Here is a 17,020-nt window from a genome sequence, read left to right as displayed (position 1 = left end):
CCTTCCACGCGCGTGCCACCACGTCCTACAAGAGTCTCAAGTTGGTAGGGTTGGGGAGCCTCTTGTATAGCTTCCTGTAGACGTTGACACAGTGGTTATGTTCCTGCACCTCCTCATTGTAGAACCACAAGTCAGGCCGATGACGGCGGCTCCGTGCACGAGGGATGGCAGCGTCGGCCGCCCGCTGTATGGCCTCCGTCAGGTCCCTCTCCTGCTGGTGCAGGTCGGCCGGGGGCTGGTAAGCGACCCACCACTCGTTGAGAGAGGCCTGAAACTTGGTCCAGTTTGCCTTCCTGGTGTTCCAACGCGGGGGCGGGCGGGGCGGGGCGGGTGGTGCGACTGGGAGCGTGGTGAGGGTGGCGAAGTGGTCGCTAGTGAGGGTGGGGTGAACCCGCCAAGCGGCGCCGGCCGCCAGGTCCCTTGACACCAGGGTGAGGTCGAGCCCGCCACCCCCGGTTGTGGGTGGCTTTCCATGTGTTTAGGAGGCGGACGTGAGGGACGTCCTCAAGCAGGACGGCCAGGTGCCGCCCCGCCTCGTTGGCTCGGGACAGGGAGTGGAGCACGGGGTGATGGGCATTGAAGTTACCCCCACCAGGAGACTTGTGTGGGTGGCAAGGGTGAGCAGCTCACCCGCCTCCAGCTGGTGCCTCTGGCTCGTGTAGATGTTATACACCAGCAGCCGGAGGCTTCCCACGTGCAGCTCCAACGCCAGCACCTCCACGCCGTCGCCGCAATGCACTGGGGCGGCGACTTGGCTGTGTGGTATAGCGCTCCTCACCAGCAGTGCACAGCCGTGGGTGCCGTCTACAGCGGGGAGCAAGTGAAGGGTGTAGCCCGCCACCCGCCACTCGAAGGCGGCTGGAGTTTGAGTCTCCTGGAGGAGCACCACGTCCAGATTCTCCTCGAAGACGGCCTGCAGCACCTGGTGTTTCTTGGGTCGCAGCCCCTGCATGTTCCACTGCAGGACTCGGAGCTTCAGGGAGCCTTGAGGTGTCTTCAGTGCTGCTACTTTCCATCGTGGTGGTGGACGGGGTTCGCTGGGTGGAGAGCGCCCGGAAAAGGGTCCCTCGGGGTTTGTGGGGGCTGAAAGCCGCACTCGGAGATGGCCGAGACGGTCTCCAGGCGGAGGAGCGCTTCCAGCTCCTCCTTCCTGGCGGGGACGCTGGCAGGGCTGGCGAGGAGGTTCGCTAGCAACTGCACGATGCGCGCCAAGAGGGCGTTCATCACCACTCTTGTCTCCTCGCTGAAAGAGACGGACGCACCGTGGAGAGGATCGCTCGAGGCCATGAGGCTGGGCCTCCGGTATGGGCGTTGTTGCTGGCGGGGCGAGGTCCTAATCTCCCTTGTTTGGGTTGGTGGGGGGAGAGGAGGGGACACCTGTGGCCTGGCTAATCCCTCCTTCCGGCCACGCCGCTGGCCGGGATGAGGGGTTAGGGTCCCTGGGGACCTGTCGCTGGTCCCACGCTGACCTCATTAGGGGCGGGGCAGGAGAGGAGGGTTGCTGCAGCTGTTGCTGCAGTGGCTGGCGCCGGCCGCATGAGTATTGCTGGGGCTCCTGCAGCTGCTGCTGCCCGCGTGGCGCCTCCTGAAGGGTTTGTTGCCGCTGCCGCCCGGGCTGGGCGCCCAGCTGCTGTTCGGTCTGTTGATGGGGCAGGCCGCGTGGTGCCCCTCGGCGGCGCCGTCGTCGCCTCCTTGGCGGGTCCCGGGGCCCCTCCGGCTGCTGGCGATGGGACCGGGACAGCCTGCGGCTTGTAGGCGCTATTGTGTTCCTCCAGGATGCCCAGTTTGAACGGAGGCTGCTGCCGGTGTCCTCGCCCGATGACAGTCCAACTTTGGGTGTCATCCTCCTGCTGCTGCTGGCGCTCCTCCTCACTGGCCGAGGACAGGGCGAGTGAGGCGCCGTCCGAGTGAGGGAGGGAGGCGGCGCCTGGCGAGGATAACTCCTCGTTGCTGCCCCAGTCCCTGAGTAGGTCACGCACGGGTTCGAGGGTGGCCTTGTTTGGTAAGTTCTTGTCAGGGGACGTTGAGGAGAGAGGTCTCTTGTCCTCTTCCCCACACTGTTCGCAGAGTCATTATAATCTGTCATGTTCACTAGCGTGATACGGCGAAAACACGTGGTACAAGAAGTGGCCGGGCAAGGCAGCTGAGCGCAGAGCGACTCCATCTGTCCGCCACTACGCTCACCTTAGTTCTGATTTTATATTTTTGGTAACCGTAAGTTTTACATTTTTTATTTTAGGAATGCAATGAATGATAAGATAATAAACAAGGTGTTCATGTTTAATGTGTGTACTTGTGAATCGTCAGTGTAGAAAGCATTGAAATATAAGAAAGTGCTTGTGTGTACAGTGTATATGAGTGAATGTGGTAATTGTAATATATAGAGAAAAGTATATAAAAGAAAGAAAACGAGTTTGTAATAGTCTGTCTTAGAAATGTCAAGAGCGTGTGTCACATACAACAGAAAACATGGGATGAGTGAAATGGATGACTGATATGATCCACTACACTGTCAGCTACTCTCTCTCTATTATTCATTAATGACCATGGGGCCCTCCCGGCCCGGAATGATGATGAATGAAGTTCAGGACAACGGATCAGTAAATAGATATTTTATCAAAGAATTAACATAAAATAAATGATAAATAACTTAAATAACATAAACTCAATACAAATTTTACACACACTATATGGATGACAGAAAAACAAACAAAATGTTAAATATGCTAAAATGCAACTGATCTAAAAAAAAATAAATAAATAAATAAATAGATAAATAAAAAGATAAGGAATTGAAGTGGAAAGGAAGAACTGCAACACCTTGGTCTTATATCCATAGTCCACTTGTATTGCATTTTTCTTCTATGCTAAAATATAACTGAACTAAAAATATATCAGTATATCAATATCAACCGTTCCTCGGGGCCCCCACCAGCTCGGGGCCCTAAGCAACTGCCTATGTTGCCTAACCGATTGCGACGCCTCTGAGATTTCTAATTGGGGTAGAGAAAACTTAGTAGTGTTCAATGCCTCAAAAACTCAATTCCTTCATTTATCAATTCGACTGAACTTTCCAAATAACAATCCCGTCTTGTTCAGTGACACTCAGGTGTCCCCATCTTTTACACTGAATATCCTCGGCATGTCCTCTATTCGTAATCTAAACTGGAAACTTCACATCTCATCTCTTGCTAAAACAGCTTCTATGATGTCAGGGGTTCTGAGGGGTCTCCGCCAGTTTTTCTTGCCCCTCCAACTGCTAACTCTGTGCAACAGCCTTATCCATCCTTGTATGGAGTACTCTTCGTATGTCTGGGGGATTCCACTCACACAGTTTTATTAGATAGGGTGAAATCAAAAGTTTTTCGTCACATGAACTCCCCTCCTCTGACTGACTGTCTTCAGCCTTTTCCTCTCTGCCGGAATGTTGCATCTCTTGGTATCTTTTATCGCTATTTTCATGCTAACTGCTCTTCGGATCTTGCTAATTGCATGCCTGCCCTTCTCTTTTGGCCTCGCTGCACAAGGCTTAATTCATTCTTCCTCTCATCCTTATTCTGTCCAACTCCCAAATACAAGAGTTAACCAGTACTCTCAATCATTCATGCCTTTATCTGGTAAACTCTGGAACTCCTTGCCTGCTTCTGTATTTCCATCTTCTTACGACTTGACTTCTTTTAAGAGAGAGGTTTCAATTAAAATATTTGTTCCAGACTTTTGAATAACTACTTATCTTTTAGGGAATTGGCAATCAAGTGTTTTTTTTTTTTTTTTTTTTCGTTGCCCTTTTTCGGCTTTCCCTTTTGCATAACAAAACATAGATACATAAAGGAAGTACAGCGTACCAGTGTGTATGTATGCAATGCAGGGCAGCACGTTAGCCATGGTGTGCCATCAGGAGGTAAAGAGGTAAAACCATTTCTGGGGCATCACCCTCCCTGGGTGTAGACATTACTCTGTTGTTGATGACGACAAAGTTGTGCGATTGCCTAACCCTTAACTCTAAACTAAATACTGAGTGGCTCCTAACGACGTTTATTACATTGGTCTGCGATGTTTTCAAGGTCTAACATATAATATCTGATTTTAGACCAGTTTTTTGCACTGAATCAAAAAATCATGCTCATTTCACTCAATCAGATCAGGTTAATGAAATATTAGCACATTAAAAATATCCTAAATTCCGATCTATTTCTAGGTGAATAAAACGCAATATTGAAAATATTAGACTGATTTATTCACAGAAGGCTTACAAAATATTTTGAATAGATATCAAGAAGAGTATAATGAACTAAGGAAGCTACTCATGGATGAATGGTCTCTTCAGGGGCTTCCGTTTGTTGCTGTACAGACTGCGCATCCCTCTTTAGGCACCAGCAGTAGTCGGCCAGAAAGTTGACATCCAATCAGCCTTGATAGTGTTCCTCCATAACTCTGATATATTGGTGAAAGCACTCACCCTGTTCTTCACTGAAGTCTCCACAATTTTCTGGAAAATAGTCCAGATGAGACCGGAGGAAGTGCATTTTCACTGACATGCGTGCACTAAGTTAGCAGAAATTCTCTATTAACTCATCAACCACCTTTTGATACTGGGAACTTCTGTGGTTGCCAAGGAAGTTTGCAATGACTGATTTAAGGGACAACCAGGTAGAGAGTTCAGCAGGATTCAGTGCATCATCAAAACTAGTATCCTGGATGAGTTTCCTTATTTGAGGACCATCAAATATTCCTGCCTTAATTTTCTCCTTGCTTTTTCGTTGAAATTTCTGATGTAAGAAAACAAATTCTTCAATGCCTTTAAAAAATTGTTCATTAGACCGAGTTTGATGTGGAGGGGTGGAAGCAATATCTTGCTCGGTTCAACCAAAGGGTGGGACAAAACGTTGTGTGATCCAGGTTTTAATCCTTGTCTTGATGGCCACTCTTGTCTGACATAATGCTGGTCATCAACACGGCTATCCCATAAGCACAGAAAGCATGGATACTTTGTGTAACCACCTTGAAGTCCTAGAATGAGTCCAACAACTTTAGGATCTCCACAGATCAACCATTTATGTTTCTGGTAGTTCAGAGCAGACAACAGACGTTCCATGCTTTTGTGGGATTCTTTCATTTCAACTGAGTGCCCAACAGGGATCGATGAAAACTTGTTTGCGATATTCAGAAGAACTGCTTTGAGACTTCTGTTAGATGAATCAATGAAGTCTCCATTCCATAGCGTCATACTTCAGACCAAGTAATTCAATCAGGTCAGCAATACTGCTACAGTAAACCAGTGAAGATGCTTCATCAAACATGAAAAAATTTCTAAATTCTCTCTCGGTCCTGACATCAGTAAACGTTTCTCTCGAAAACAAGAACCCAGTAGCTGGGCAGACTCCTTCGAAAGGTTCAGGTCTCATGTCAGGTCATTGAGTTCGGCTTGGGTCAAACGCACCGGTTGGTTGTTGTCTTCCGGCCTGTATTAATCACACTTAGCTATATCAATCATGTCACTAGATTCAAAATCAGAACTAGATTCCTTGGTGACATGGGACATGGGGTACTGGCTTTATGGCAGAAGGAACATCAGGGTATTGAACATGGTGCTTGTTCTTGCGATTGATGCCTTTTAGATTTGTCATGCAAAAGTAGCAGTCGGTAACATGAGCTTTCCCTTCCCTCCTCACCATTGGGACACTAAATGGTATAATCTTCCTTTTCTTGTTCCTCCAATCCTGTAAGTTCTCTACACATGTTTTGCAATAGATATTTTGACTCCAAAGTAAGCGTGATATGCCTTCTTCACAAAATCAGTGATTTTTGCTTGACGGTCTGGAAGAATAACATGTCCGCAGATGTAACAAAACCTATTAGGATGTTTTTTTACACTTCCAATCCATTTTTATAGACCTAAAAACGGAAATGAAAATATTTATTAAAGGTTACCCACTACCTGGTTTTGCAAAAGCAAAGCCCATAAATGCTTGGATTGCAATATTTTACAAAAATATGCTGGAAAAGAAGTTGACTATCTTAAAAACTGGACCTGACCCGGGAAAATAAACTGTATTTTTCAATTCAGCATGCAAAAATGGTCATAAATCAGTTGAAAACCATTGACCTTTTCAAAAAAGTTTTGAAACGCAGACCAGTGTTATCATCATATGCAAAGGGGTCTGCGCGACGATAAAGAAACACGAAAACTATCGTAAGTAAGCCATCTGTTAATTAAGGTTTTAATGTTAATGGCCAAAACTGAAGTTATTACGCCATTAGAGTATAGTGAAATAACGAATAAAGGTAGAGATAAGCCTGATTAATGATAGGGCAAAGGAGAGATGTGAGGATGTTTACAGTGGAATTCGCTGAGCCTTGGGGGAAAGCGTCAACATGTGCTTGTCTTTTACAAAGATTTAACAGGTTATCTTGTCTACTAGCGTCCATGGCACTCGGGCACCCTGGCATCATCAGGACAAAGGATAGGAGAGAGCCGGGTTTGATAGGATTAACATCGTCACCCGGGCTTTCTCCTGCCAAGCAGTTATACATACACACACGCACGCAGTATTAGCGTTTAAGTTCACAGGACCCACAACACGTGAGTGTGGTGAAGATACTCTGTATTGTGATTGAGTGAATATGTGGAGTTAATTTGTGCTGTATTCTTACTTTACTAAGCATGTAAAAGATCTTAGGGTTAAGTAGTGGTAAGCACGACAACAGTCATTGTTTGGAGGTGTTGAATGGTGGGGGGTTAGGTGCGACTCGTTGAGGGGCCTTTCCTCTCCCCTGCACTCTACCAAATAATAGTGTTCAATAGGGTACCACTGTCCACTGTAATTAGTATGTAGTGCAACATAGTGTTGTTCATGTCTTTCTCTTGTTATCTACAGGTTTTGACCACATAAAATATAACGCATTCGAGTCAATGTGAAGGGTTTCCCTATCCTGACAACTTAAACAACACCATCTTATGGGTGGCGGTAAGTAACATCCAAACATTTGATAATGGAAATAACTGTCTCTGAGGAGCTAAACGACAGAAGCATGCCCAGTAGCCCTTGAGGATATCATTGTGACAGACACGAAGCTTGTATTGATAAGACACTTTGTATCTGGTGATCATGGACAAAACAACCAACAACAGACTCTACCAGGGAACCCCTCAGGTCATCCATGCATATGTTGAATAAATGAAGTGACAAAATACTTTCCTGCCTGATAACATTGGCAGAAGTGACGCTGCCTGACAGAAATTTATCCCACCTCACACTGAACTCCTGTTTGATATACTGCAGGACAAGTACGTTCACCAGGTGAGCTGGTACACCCTGGGCATGCTGTTTGGTGAACAGCTTCCAGTAGTTGATCCTGTCAAAGGCCTTACAGGCATCAAGGAAGCATAGGTAGACTTGTGATCCCTTGCTGCTGAAGTAGTCTATTATCTGGTTAATGGTCCATGCATACAGCTCAGTCCTGTAGCCCTTCTTATAGCTGAACTGAGAGTCAGCAGTAAGCAGGTAGTCATGCAGCCGATGTAGATTTTTTATATCGTCGTTATCATTATAGGTCTATAGCTACTACATACAGTATTGTCCTTGCACTTGCCCTTTAACAAGGGAACTTTAATGACAGCAAGTACCTGATGTAGAATAGATTGATGTAGGATACGGGCATTGATAAACACACTCAGCCACACAAGTAAGAGGGGTAGAGCGTGCTGAAAGGCCCTTGAAGGCAGGCCATCCATTCCCAGGGCCTCGCTGGCAGAGAGATCCCTCACTTCAGCATAAGAGATGGGGACAAAGTAATGCAGGGTGGATCCTCGCAGTGCAGCAGACTATTTTTGTTGAGTTTTGTATTGAAGCTTGGTCGAAAAGAAATGGGTAAAGGTGAGTCTGTCTTGGTGGCTTCCCTTTTCCTGGTGAAATATTATGTAAGTTAAGTTTTTAATGGGTGTAATTGGGCTTTTTTTTATGTAAGAGGGGAAGAACTGGGCAAAGTAAAAAAGAGTGATCAAATAAGAATGCCCACTTGGATGCCAATCCCGAGCAGGGCTGAGAAAGTTAGTCAAAAAGAGTGGGATAAATGTCTTGAAACCGCCCTCTTAAATTAGTTCAGATCATAGGTAGTTAAATGTGTAAAAAAAGATAGGGAGTTCCAGAGTTTTTCTCAGAAAGGGATAAATTATTGATAATACTGATTAACCTTTGCTTTGAGAGGTGGATAGAATATGGTGAGAGAAAGTAGAAAGTCTTGTGTAGCGAAGCCACGGGACGGGAGGCATGTAGTTAGCAAGCTCAGAAGAACAGTTTGCATGAAAATAGCGGTACAAGATAGCAAGAGATGCAACATTGCGCGGTGAGAAAGAGGCTGAAGACAGTCAATCAGAGGAGGGGAATTGATAAGACGAAACGATTTTAGTTCCACCCTGTCTAAAAAATTGGTATGAATGGGACCATACATGTAAAGAACATGGGCAAATAGGCCCTTGGATAGAGTTATTAGTTGACATGGTGTGAAAAACTGGTGGAGACGACTTAGAACGCCTAACATCATATAGAAGCTATTTTACCTAGAGAAGAGATGTGAAACTTCTAGTTTAGTTTATAAGTAAAAGACAGACTGTGGATATTCATTGTAGAGGATAACAGTTGAGTGTCATTGAAGAGTTGTCAGGAAAATTGTGTCGAGTCGATAGATGGAGGAATTGATTTTTTGAGGCATTAAACAATACTAAGTTTTCTTTGCCCCAATCTTAAATCATAGAGGTCTTAAGGCAGGCGTTCTGTTGGGTCCTTGCGTGATCTGTTTACTTCAGTTCCTACTGGCTAGTGGCTGACAGTTCGGTTCGGAGCCGGTGTGTGAGGGCGCCCAGCACGAGCACCAGCGAATTGACTTGCATCGTCTTTATACTGTATGTTTAGGGAAATTCCTATAGAGTGTAAGGTTAGGGAGGTTAGGCTTAGGTAAGAGCCAGAGACTACAAGCTTGACTGAAATAAATGGATTGCTGGCGAATCTAGTCGGACCATTTTGAAAAAAACTCCGAAGATTTATTTCTCAATGAATAGTATTAGGGTATGTTCAAACTACAAGCCGAGCAGAGCAGAGTGGTTGGCAGTGGCATTCATTTTTGCATAGTTTTGGATATACAGACGCTCAGTTGTTCACACCACGAGCGGAGCGGCACAGAACGATGCGGAGCGGCAAGCTTAAGAAATTCAGGCATATTTTTTGCCGCTCGGCAGCCAGCGGTCCTCCACGACTTCCCCTATGTCCAAGAAAGTATTTACCAATGCAAGTTTTTTTGCTGAACCCAAAATTACAATCACTAACCAAATTGTGCATAGTTCAGGTGCAATTTGACTATATATATACAGTAAAGTCCCGGGTTACGTCGGTCTTGAGTTACGTCAAACTCGTAGTTACGTCAGTCCACTATAAGGCAATTTAAGATTAAAAAAATTGAAAATTTATAAATCGTAAAGCGCGGGATTTATTGTTATTGTTGGCCGCCAGGCGTCACTAGTGGTTACCCGCCACACCGCCCACCTCACGCTTGAATACAATAACACCCTGCCTCAGTTCCACCACACCATCGCTCCTGGCAAGTGTTATCCTACCTCTGCATTTACTGACTCAAGTTCTTAGTATCTTGCTCAATGGCACCAAAGAAAAAATTCCTTAGTGACAGCAATGATGCTAAGAAAAGGAAAACCATTACGCTACAAGAAAAAGAGGACATAATTAAAAGACATGTGAAGGGAGGCAGCAGCTGTGTGTGAGAGAGTGAAGAAGAAAATGGGAAGCCCGTTACCAGGTTGATGACCTTGAGGGCTCGCGCACCCATCACAACAATAGCAACTAGACCTGGGCAGGATCCAACATTTTATGTACTCACGAATCCGATTACTTGGTCTGGCGGATCCGTGGAATCCGAATCCGGATCTGAGTACTTGAGCACGGGTTGGCGCGGCGCTGGATTTGCCTGAGAGTGGGATCCGACTGGCTGCCCTCTGACGAATCCAAGCAGCGCGGTACTCGTCTAGCTGCTTGGATTCGTCTCCCCGCGCGGTAATCGTTTAGCCTCGGTGGTACTCGAGTCCCACAGCGGGATCCGAGTACTTGCCTTCAGACGAATCCCGACCTTTGATAGGCTACTGACGAGACTAATAATTTCTGGAAAACAATTAAAACGCAGTTTAATAGAGGAAGGATGGTAGATTTATTACAATTTATTTCGCTCTGCACAATTACATAATTCTATGGCCATATGGCTATGAAGATGACTGTTGCATTCTTCCTGTCTCTGTGGTGTCAAGGCTTCAACTGAAACTTTTTTTTTTTTTTTATAGGGGGTGAAGAATAGAAGATAGCTAGCTAAGAGAAAGTTTGTGGGAAGAGAAGGGGCGAAAGAAAGGTAGAAAAAGACAGAGTGTGGGTTTGACCACCTTACTATTTTTATATGTATTTTTATTTGTTTTTACATTTTCCTTATTTTATTTTAACAATATCTGACACTCCAGATTATTGACATAATATAAATTTTTATATTTGAATTGTGAAAAACAATATAGGAGCCACAAATGCACTAAACAGGAACACAGCTTTCCCTATAAATCAGACTCCTGAGGGAAGTTTGGCCTGCCCTACATGTGCGAGAGAGAGAGAGAGAGAGAGAGAGAGAGAGAGAGAGTATTAGTGTTTTACCCAAGTGCATTAACTTTGTATGGCAGCATCCCCCAGAAGAAACACAACTTTCCCTAACCAATACGGACTGTGTAGTGCCGCAGCCCCTAATGTTGTATCATGTACATAAATGGATATATCATGAATTTAGGTACAAATATTATGGTTGAGTTGATGAAAGGTCCGTCGTCCTCGTTGGTCCGAATCATACTGGTCGCTCGTCCTCTGCAATTCAATCTGTGGAAACTAAGAACATTAATTCCGTTTGGTACTGTTGCCTGTGGTGGTTCTCAGCTAAATGTGTACCTACTCTTGGAAATCCACGTGTATGTGTGTTTGTGACGATTCCCAGGTTCTTTCTTCGATTCAATTTATGGTATCATCCGTAGTTTTGCTTTTACGGTGGTTTCGGAAATGTTTTAAGTTATTATCGCTTGAGGTTGTTCCATCAAGATTATCTTGCTGCATTTGGGAAACCAGCTATGTATATTATTATGCGGAGTTATTAATGTATTGTATTGCTCACTTTCACTTATTTTAATGGTTTCCCATGTGTTTAATGCCCTCTGATAATTTAAGATGTTTAGAGGAGTGATTCCATATTTGATATGTAAATTGGCAGTATTTAGTTGCTGCTGTTCATTACAGTGAATAAATCTCACAGCTTTATTCAGAATTGTTTGCATTTTCTTTTTTTTTTTTTTTTTTGGTTTTAGATGCCATACGGAGTGGTATTGATGGGTATGTAATTACCGGAATTAGGAGAGTTTTTACTAATGTTGTCTTTATTTTAGGAGTTAAACCGCTGAACTTTCTTAGTTGTGATAAAATTCCTTTACCTTTTTTTATTGTTCTTGTAATATGGTTAATAAATCCATGTGTTGATATATTCAAACCAAGAAGTTTTCCCTTTCTGCTTGTTTCAATTTCTTTGCCATTTGCTTTGATGTTTATTGTTTTAAGTTGTGCAATGGGTATAATTTGGAATTTTTCTTCACTGGTTTTGATCTTCCAATTCCTTTCAAATTTGCTTATTCTTTCAATCTCTCGTTCTACTTTAGCCTTCATCATTAACTTTGACTTACTTGGAGAAGTGATTATCTGTGTAACATCATCAGCATACATGATGTCAAGGCAGCCATACTCAGATGAAGAAAGATCATTAGTGAACAAGGTATACAATGTTGGAGATTATACGCTGCCTTGTGGAACACCACTTAAGAGATTGATGTCCTTGCTGAATTTAGTGCCTATATTTATTTTTGCTTTGCGATATTCCAAAAAATTGCATAAAATTTTCTCCAATATGTCTGGTAATCTCAATCTTAATATTTTGTATTTAAAGCCATTGTGCCATACTTTATCAAAGGCTTTTGCCACATCGCGAAGAACCATGTAAACCTGTTTCTTTTCTGCCAGGGCATTTGCGATTGTTTCATAAGTGGTTGTGATTGCAGTATGAGTTCCTTTGTATGTTCGGTAGCCATGTTGTCTTTCTTTTAGAATGTTGTTTACAGTTAAAAAGTGATTTAATCTTGACTGGATTGGTCTTTCAAAGATTTTTCTAGGTATCTCAAGTAAAGAAATAGGACGATGATTTATAGGGTTTGTAGGAAATTTGTCTTTCTTGGGTATAAATCTGATTATTGCTTCTTTAAAACAATTTGGAAAATAGCCAGCTGATAAGCATGCATTGAGTATATTCTTTAATTGTTCTAAGGTCTTTTCTCTGCATTTCTCCAGAATTATTTTGTTGATTTTTGTTGAACCAGGGGTTTTCTTATTCTATCTTCTTATAAACAGTTTTATTTTCTCTAAAGTTATTTCTCTTGTTTGATAGGTTTCATTGTTTATTCTATTAATGTTAACAGTAGGGAATGGCTTGACTCTGTTGTTGTGTATATTTATATATTGGTCATTATGATCAGAGTGATTTTTATCAAAAATATTCTCTTCCTCCTCTGTAATTCTAAAAAAAAAAAAAAACCTCTCCATGTTTTTTCCATTAAATTACACTTTTCTTGGTCTGAGTAGTATTTATTACCATCATTATCTTTCAAGTAATTAACATGAGTCATATTTTTGCCTTTTAATATCTTTATTTTGTTCCAAAAATCTTTACTGTTTTTAGAGTTGTCCAAAATATCTTTAATCTTTTTTTCCCAATTCTTATTATATGCTTCCTTACATCGATCTCGTAATTCAGATTTAATTCTTTGATATTCTCTATAAATTTGTATTGTCCAGCCGAAGTGCTTAGCAAATTCTGATAGAGTTTTATATTGGTTTTTAAGTTTTGTAATTTCAGGTGTTGTTGTAATTTCAGGTGTTGTTTTAAGCTGGTATATAAATTGATAACTAGACTTAGGTATTGCTGCGTCCATTGCGTTTTTAACCGTTTTTAACCAGTTAAAAGATGCCTCTTGTAATTGTTTTATAGTATTACCATCTAAATTGGTAAGATTTATTTGTGTATCTAATTTATTTTGGAATAGGTCCCAATCAGCATTATTTGTTTTATATACTTTTTGTTTTTCTATTAAAAAATGGTGTTGTGGAAAGTTTTATAACTACTGGTAAGTGGTCAGATGTCGTTATTTCTCCAGGTTCACAACTAATATTTAGGTAGTGATGTTTATTAGCGAAAAAAATTTCTGGAGTTGTCCTTGAATTATGGGAGAAAAAAGTTGGAAAATGTGGACCCAAATGAATGATTTTACCTTGATTAATAAGATTAATTAAACTTTTCCCAACTGTATTGTTTCCTTATTACCGAAACTTGTCTGCCTTCCGTTGAAGTCACCTATTATGAAACAAAGGGTGGAATTACTTAGAAGCTTATACATGTCAGTATACGGAAGGAAGGGACGTCTTGGAGATAAGTATGTAGTGGCTATTTTAATAGGGCCAAGACTAGTTTCAATTTCTAAAGCTAAGAAGTCAGTATCGAAGTCGTCGAAAAGTTTATGTTTGATATTATGTTTGACTGCAATTGCTGAATCGTCTGATATGCTTTCGGTATAATTAACCTTATATATTTTATATCCTGGTATTTTTAATTCTTCGTTTGATTTTAAGCCATGACTGTTTATTATAATAAGGTCAGGATTACTTGTAATATACAGACAACCCCCGCTTAATGAAGGTTCACACAACGAAATTTCGCTACAACGAAGGTTTCATTTTACTACCATCTGCTCGTTTAACGAAGTTTTATCCAGGTAATTTTTTCCAAGTTTGAAAGCCCCGCTGTATCACGCAAACCGACAGGCTTTTGAATATACCAGGAACTGCCGATACTAAGGCCTGCCTCAGGAGAAATCCTGGGACACCGGTGGAATCAAGATCAAAATCAAGATCAAGCCTCTCGTGGACAACACGTGCACCACTCACTCCCCTGTTCAAAACAATAACAGCATCAGCAACAGCTCGTCTTCCCTCGCTCAACTTACCACCAAAACGCCCTGCAATGTGGCCTAGTGTTCCTAAGACCAGGAAGTCTCTTACTCTCAAAGTGAAGCTGGATATTATTCACAGATACGAGAGAGACGAGAAAACTATAGCATTGCTCGCCACCATCTTGTCTCCATTTACTGTCTCTACTATTTTCAAGTCAGCAGACGCTATTAAGAAGGCTGGTGAGACCGTATCTTCCTTGCAAGCTAAAAGAACCACCTGAACTCGTGACTCTATAATGGATGAAATGGAAAGCCTTGTGGAAATGTGGTACATAAGTTTTGTATGTGATACAATGATGCGCCCTTTTTTTTTTTTATTTACCCTTTGCTTACATTCCACAGGTTGCCGGTTAATGTCTTTCCCGTTTCACTCTCCTTCCCTTCATAAATTTAAGGTCATCAACATTATAAAGTTACGTACATACATACATTAGTGTACATTATAATAACTTAAATTAAACTGCCTAAATGTTTAACTTCATAATTTCTACTTTCATTAAACCTTTCACTGTACTATGATGCACTCTCGCTTTGTTTACTCTCAATGGAAGTTAAAGTCAGGGGGTTAAACTTGTTATAATCGGTTTGCTTAATGAAGTTTCGCTTAACGAAGTGTTTTTTTAGAAACGTAACCCCTTCGTTAAGCGGAGGTTGCCTGTAATTATCTACTAATGAGTGTTTATTTGTGTTCCAATGAAGGACATTAACTGAAACTCCACCCCGTACACGGGACTATTTATATGGTACGTTCTGACGTCACACGGTCACAGCGTATCAGCCAATCGGCCTTCGGAGAAATTGAGGCATGACTGGCAACACTAAATTCAAATTCTAAATGTCTCTCACTGACTAATTTATATAGATATATTTCTACTCAATACTGCTTTTTTTCTTTTTACCAATAATTAAATCATGAAGCCCATAAAGCCCAAAATATTTGAGCACTCATTGGCCAAAACCGTCTTCTCGCCAAGATCAATTCGGCTATCGCGTTTTCGGCTATGGCGCGGCTATTTCGGCCACAATTCCCGACGTCGGATATTGCTGGGTTGCCATTGATCGCTGGCTGTTTTAATACGCGACTCAGTATACAGGCAGCCAGCTCGCAAGAGAGAGACATTCTAAAATTCATATCATAATAAATCTTGAGGTATTGAGTCTTTGTACTGCAAAACATTAATTCCAAGTGTTTATCCTAACATTATCCATATGATCTGGTAATACACACTCTACAAAACTACTTTATACTCACAGTCGCGGTTTCAATGCTCTCGCATTTTTTACTAGTCTTAACTACATATTTGGTTTGAAACATTTTTTCATATAGTTCAACAGAGAGCACTGTTTCTCCTCTAAATATTACAAAGGAATACATTCTGTAATAATCTTGGTAGAGCAACATTTTTGCGGCCGAAGGTATATCAAACCGAAAAGACTAACTGAACTCGGGAACACCGAGTCCTCTCAAAACACCAAAACAACCCCGCGGCCGCGGTTGTTTGGAAGCTCGTGTGGAGTAGGGTGACCAGACGTCCCCGATTTCAGTGACCTGTCCCCGGCTACTGCTGTCCCCGGTTTTCTGTAACTGAAAGATCACTTGATGCGTTAAAAAAAACTACTCCTTTTGATTATGATAATTATGTCCTTTTATAATTACTCTTTTAGAATGTCAAGAATAAGGAGAAGGCCTTTGTTTTTTTTACATAGTTTCCGTGAAGACGGTGAAGTGTATAGCGGACACATTTTAACAGCTAATGGGTGTTCATGATCTCAGATATTTCATCAGGTAGAGATTTTCTTTTCTTTGCAACTTGGGTAAATAAGGCGAGAGAAACTTTTGATTGCTGGTTTAGAAATGGTACGAATAGTGTCCCCGGTTTAGTTTTTCCAGTGCATAAACACTACATGTTTTTACCTCCCTGAACTGAAAATGTCCCCGGAATTTGTCTCAGAAATCTGGTCACCCTAGTGTGGAGTGTTCTTAGGCTGGAACAGAATGCCGGTTTATACATGTGCTGTAGCTGACTGCAATTCTATATCAAAAAAGAAAAACCAAGGCGTGAAAGGATGGACTGTGTTTCCCAGGAAGAAAGACGCGGCTCGAAGAAGATTATGGGAGACACGATGTAAACGAGGCCCGACGTGGAGAGCTACCAAGGACCATGCTATCTGCTCAAAGCACTTCATAGATTGGTGCAAAGGACCGTCAGCATCGCATCCAGACCCTGAACTGTTTGCCTATAACCGGTGGGGAGCAGGTAGAAACCTGCTTGATGTTGTTTACATACGGAACGGACAATCTTTCACTGAAGTCATACAAGGATTTTGCATCAAAACATCGTGTTTATTTGATATTCGTCCCATTTTCTGGATTTGATTGCTAATTGATTAACTTGAACCAATGAAAAGTGCTTGCTTACTGAAAATAATGTAATTCACTCAAGGTGATGAAGTGTCCCAAAACTGAGACCATGAACCAAGCATTTTTGTCTCGTTTTGCCATATTACGTTCTCTGTGCTTGGTGAAGCTGATTAGAGATGTTCCTAATAATTCATTACTTAGTTTGATAGCACATATATGACGTAAAAAATTTTTTCCAGCATACCAAGTTGAATGTGCTAAATTAAGTTATCTGGCGAATCTGGCAGCTTTTCAGCACTTTCCGACGTCGGGAATTGGGCGCAATAGCCGAGGGTTAAGTGTATATATATATATATATATATATATATATATATATATATATATATATATATATATATATATATATATATATATATTATTGATATTTTCAGAAAAGCTAATTTGGTGATATTCTGATCCTATACATAGTCATTAGTGACCCACACAACCATGGGACATGGCTTTAGAAAGCGAAATTCCATGTT

The sequence above is a fragment of the Portunus trituberculatus genome, chromosome 33 (genome assembly GCF_017591435.1).
Source record: "Portunus trituberculatus isolate SZX2019 chromosome 33, ASM1759143v1, whole genome shotgun sequence".
Taxonomy (NCBI): Eukaryota; Metazoa; Arthropoda; class Malacostraca; order Decapoda; family Portunidae; genus Portunus; species Portunus trituberculatus.
Note: the sequence above shows the minus strand (reverse complement) of the source record.